At 49.3% G+C, this 5,195-nt stretch overlaps 1 protein-coding gene across 1 annotated transcript in view; it reads left to right on the top strand.

The window, feature by feature from the left end:
- The window catches only part of POU2F3 (POU class 2 homeobox 3), an 86,944-nt gene that overhangs the window by 34,961 nt on the left and 46,788 nt on the right, over positions 1–5,195 (top strand). The window lies entirely within an intron of this gene.

The raw sequence follows: 5,195 nt of genomic DNA, 5'->3' as shown, positions 1-5,195 counted from the left end.
CTTTCAGGATTAAAGGATCCTGAGTCCAACCTCTCACCCCAACCCATGATCCAATGTCTCTTCAGTGTCCCTTCAAAAGAGTTCTGATAAATGGAACACCTGTCTAGGGCAGACTGCATGCTGGCTGTGAATCGGAAATCTAAGAAAACAGTTCTTTTCCTGTCGACATTTAGCCTGCGTGAACTGTGTGCAGAAGAATTTATGGAGCCACAGAGGATGGATGAAGTGCCTGGGTGTCCTCAGGGAAGTCTTGATTTAAAGGGAGAAGAGAGGGAACAGAACAGGAACAAACAAAGCCCAGAAAGATGTTTGGAGCCAGGCTCAGGAGGACACAAGCTTGGCGCTTTGAAAGGAAACCAAATTGGGTGAGGTTAGTTTAGGAGGGAGAGCTGTGGGCAGGGAAAGGTGGTGTTGGAAAGATAGTGGGGTGGGTGGAGGTGGACGTGGAGAGAGAAGGGTGAAGCCGAGGAAGAGAACTTGCCCCTTGAGGTTAGCAACTGACGGGAAGACCAGGGGGTGGGAAGTAGGACAGGGTGTGATGTCTGAAGCAGACAGTGGGAGGAGGAGCGTGAGCTGGAAGAATGTCAGAGCTGAACCCAAGCAGTCGTAGGTGATCCTAGAATGACGGAGACGGGCGGGAATTAGATACAGAGCCAGAAAGCCTGGGGTTTTGTCCCATTTCTGCCACTAACTAGCTGGGTAACCTTGATCAAGTTAGTTAATATTTTTGATCTGAGTTTTCGCAGCTGAAACATTAATGTATTTCCCAAATTTGGCAGGGGGAGCACCTATACTCTGCCAAGTGTGGGGGGAGAGACTTTTAGGGGAATAATTACAATACAATCTCATTTCTACTTTACTGGAGATGTGTAAAAAGAGCCTAGAATCAGACAGAAAGGGGAAGAGTTAATTCTTCCTGGGAGCTCAGAGCAGGCTTCATGGATGAGGTAATATTTGATTCTAGCTCTGAAGGATGAGTAGGAATTTGTTAGGAAGAGAAGAATGGGATGAAGGGGGCTATAGGGAGACAGCAAAAAGGGCATGAAGAGAACCCCAGTGTAGGGGTACACTGGATAGTCACTAGGGTCTGATATGCTGAGTTCAGGTTTATTTTTTTCTATTTTTTTTATTAAATCATAAACACATAGGTCATGTATATATTAATGCATGTATGGGGTACCATGTACTGTTTTCATATAGAATTAGGCGTGTTTACATCACACTGGTTAATATAAATCTCATCTCGTTTACTTAATTATTGTGTTCAAACATTTATACTCTATACTTAATAAATGCGACGAGTACCCTTGTATTATGGTTTAGATGGAAGTCTAGGATGGGGCTGTAGGGTAATGCGAAGTCAACGTTTCCTAAAAGGCTGTTGACTCTGGATATACCCTTGAGAGTCAGAGAGAGGAAAAATCTTGAGTCCTAGGCCAAAACCTTTTAGGCAGGAAAATTCCACAATTTTGTCCTTCAGGATGCCTGAGACGTTTGCTAAAAAATGGAGGCCGATTTCTCTCCCTCTCCACTTGAGACCTCAAATAGAGATAGGCTTCAATTAGGGAAAGAGCTAGGTTAACTATGCAGAAGGACTTCTAGTAATAAAGTTCATTAAATACTGGAACAACTCCCAAGGGAGGAAGACTATAACATCAGCTTCTCACTCAAGGTCTTTCAATGGGTGACATTCTTATCTAAGGGATAATTTTGCCCAGTATGCTTCAAGGTGGGGCGGGGGGGGGTGGTGGTGGAGGAGATTTCCCAAGGATTCTATGAGCCTGAAGGATTGATTCTGTGATCCTGACCCTAGACAGGTTGGGTATAGCTTATGCTATGTGCTTTCTGCTCTGAGGACTCAGGATTCCCCAGCCCAAGGCCCACCTGTCCCTGCCCTTGCACATGGGGAGGAGCCTGTGCCACACCAGGACATGGGTACAGCATGTCCCATACCAGGATAGCCTAGCCAGGAGGTGTCCAGCTCCCTAAGTCCCATGGGTTTGGCCACCTGTGTGATGCTGCTGGAACAAGGCTGAGAGCTGCCCTCTGCCAGAAGCAGTCTGCAGGGAGGCCCCCGACCCTTTGAACGTCTTTTGGGGTGTGGTTCCTGCACAGAGTAGCTTCTGCTGGGAGTGGGCCTCATTCAAGTTTGTTTTCTTTGTTTGCGCTTTGTGGGGTGGGTTGTCCCTTCTCTCTCCTGGGAGGGGTTTGGACTTCTCATCACCAGCAAGAACAGACATGACAGCTTTAAAGAGGGTGGGGGGAATTTTGAAGGAAGAGACACTCAGCCCAGTCACACTCATTTACACACTTAGGCTGGGGCTCTCCTGTGCTCACGTTTGTGCCAGCTCACCTGGTGGGCGGCCGGGACTTCTCAGATCTGGCTTAACAGTCCCGCCTTCACAGTCCTCAGCAAGGGAAGCAAACCAGAACTGGCTGACTGCCAGGCTCTGGGCACTGCATCTCATTTAATTCTTAGTAAACCAGAAGGAAAGTATTGCTATCCTCATTTTACAGATCAGGAAACCACCTCCCAGCCAGCCCTGCCTTTTCCAGCAAAGGATTTAAGAGATGAAATAACTTGATGGAGGTCACACAGTTGGTCAGCTAGCGAGGCCAGGGTTTTTTGTTTGTTTTTTGTTTTCTTGGCGACTCTGGTGGGACACAAACCTGGGCCAGGATTTGAACCCATGTCTCTTTGACTCCAGAGTCCATCTTTCCCATGATGCCTTGCTGTACCCGCCCCTCTCCATGCATGTGCACACCGTCCTTGGGGAGAGGCCTGGGAGCCAGAGCCTGAGTGTGACCTCACCCTGACTAACCGGGAGGAAATGGGAGGTAGAGGGAGTGGAGGGGGAAGAAAGAATGGTCGTGTGGGATCAGTCTCTGTGTCTGACACAGACAGGGGATTGGCAGACGCAAGGGAGCAAAGGAAGAGCCCCTGTGGAAGGCCCCAGACCACCGGTGCTACTCAGAAGTGCAGCCTGGTGCTGGGTAAGCTGCAGCTTTAAAGGGAACAAGGAATGCTGGCTCATGGGGAAATTGCCATGCAGAGCCTGTTAACTTCCTGGTCCCAAAGTACCAGCAGGACCAGGGAGTCCTGATCTCCCAAGCAGCCTGAGCCTGTTTGGGAGATCACTGTGGGACGATCAAGAGACACTCAGTCCCCAGGATGATAAGGCAGAGATGAGAGGCAATAGGCAGCTCCCCAAATAGCGACTCAGCATCCTGGTTCCAGCACCGTCTGCCCCTCACTCGTTGCTGGCCTTGTACAAACCTGTCTGAGCCTCAGTTTCTTCCTGAACAAAATGAAGTTTGGCTGAGATGATCTCTGTGGACCTGAACCATCTGTGTATCAGGGTGCTGTCATTCTTCTCCTGCCATATTTTGACTGGACTCTGACTTCCACTTTGAAGAGAAATGAGGAAGAGAAATGAGACACAGAGAGTGAGGGGGACTATGTCACATGGAATCTTTCCTTTATGACCTGTGTGATCCAGTGAAAAGAACATAGGGACAGAAACAGGAGGAGCCAGCAGTCCAGATTTGGGTCCATCCATCTATTCTTTGAATGTTGAGCCACTCTTAGGGGCTGGATACAGGGGCATCACTTATAAGAAGCTGAACTGCAATGCTACGTAGTGAATTCTGTAGGAGACAGAACAATGCTGAGTTCTGGGATTCTGCACAAGGATATGGCAGAAGGGGTGGTATCTCAAGTGGCTGGCCAGGGAAGAGTAGGGCTTTGACTCGCAGAGGGTTGGCAAGAATATTCCAGGCCTAGGAGACAGTGGGTGTGAAGGTTTACTGTTGTAAAAGGGCTCTGGGGGCAATGTGAGAAGATTAGCATGGTGTGAGTTGCCGGACTATGAGGCTGGGGTTGTGGCTTGGGCCAGGTTATAAAGAACTTTGGACACTCAACAAAGAACTTTGGAGCTTATCCTGTGGGCAGTAAGGAGCCACTAGGCGTTTCCAAGCATGACTGGTTTCATTTAATGGAGCACTGGAGGGGGTGTGGGTGAGGGAGGCAGGGAAGATGAAGGAAGGAATGCAAGAGAGGCCTGATGGATGAAGTGCTGTGGTGGCAGGCAAGAAAGAAAGGGGAATGCTAAAGGCAGGGACACAGCAAGGAAGCTCTGCACATAAGGTGAGAGAGAGCCAGCCTGCCTGGGTTTGAAGCCTGGCTTCTGCACTACCTAACTATGGGAACTTAAGCAAGATTATCAACTTCTGTGTACATCAGTCTCATCTGTAAAGTGGGGAGAGGGATGAATCAGATATGATTCTGAGATTTCTAGCTTGGGATGGTGAGCATTAGTGGAACCTCAACCACAGACCAAGTCCCATTTCCCTTGACCTTGAACCGCACAGTTGTGTTCTCGGGCATCAGTCTCTAACAGCCCAGTTTTTTTATTCCCTCCAAGAGACCCAGCACATCTGTCCAGACAATGGGAGGAAAAAGAAGGGCAGATAATGAGCTATATGTGCTCAGAACACAGGGAGAAACTTGGATCGGGAGCCTGGGAGAGAGGTCAGGACTGAAGATGCACACTGGGGAGTCATTACTGAATCATACCACATGGAGGGATGAGAGAGAATGAGGTCACCGAGGGAGGATGTGCAGAGTGGGAAGAGGACCAAGGACAGACTTGAAGGAAAAGGAACACTCAAGGGACAGGCCGAGGAGTAGGTGTCTGTAGATGAGAATAAGGAGGAACAATTAAAGAGGCAGGAGGAGAGCCACACCCACAAAGGAGAGAGTTTCATGAAGGTGGGGATAGCCACCTATAGGGTAGAGTGAGAGGGCACAGAGATGCTGCACTGTCTGACGCCTAAAAGTGGATTAGTGGATGTGGCAGCGAGGCCAGCAGCACTGGCCTTGTTATAGTGTCTGTAGGGTCCACAGGGAGAGTCCATGCCAGTTGCTGCAGGTGAGAGGTAAGTAGGAGTTAAGGAAATGATGGAGATTTGGTGGTAGAATTCCTTGTCAAGGAACAGGATGGTAAAGGGATGCTGCTGCTGGCCTAAGATGGAGAGTGTGTGAAGAGAAGGCTTTGGGGGATGGGGGAGTTTTGAGTGGGTCTGGGCCTGGGAGAGATAGGAGGTGCGGCATGGGAAAAAGAAAGAGGACGTGTGGCTCGGCGCCTATAGCTCAACCGGCTAAGGCGCCAGCCACGTACACCTAAGGTGGTGGG

Source organism: Otolemur garnettii, unplaced genomic scaffold (genome assembly GCF_000181295.1).
Source record: "Otolemur garnettii isolate 467f Iridium unplaced genomic scaffold, OtoGar3 scaffold00108, whole genome shotgun sequence".
NCBI classification, from domain to species: Eukaryota; Metazoa; Chordata; class Mammalia; order Primates; family Galagidae; genus Otolemur; species Otolemur garnettii.
Note: the sequence above shows the minus strand (reverse complement) of the source record. Positions and strands in the feature narration are given on the sequence as shown.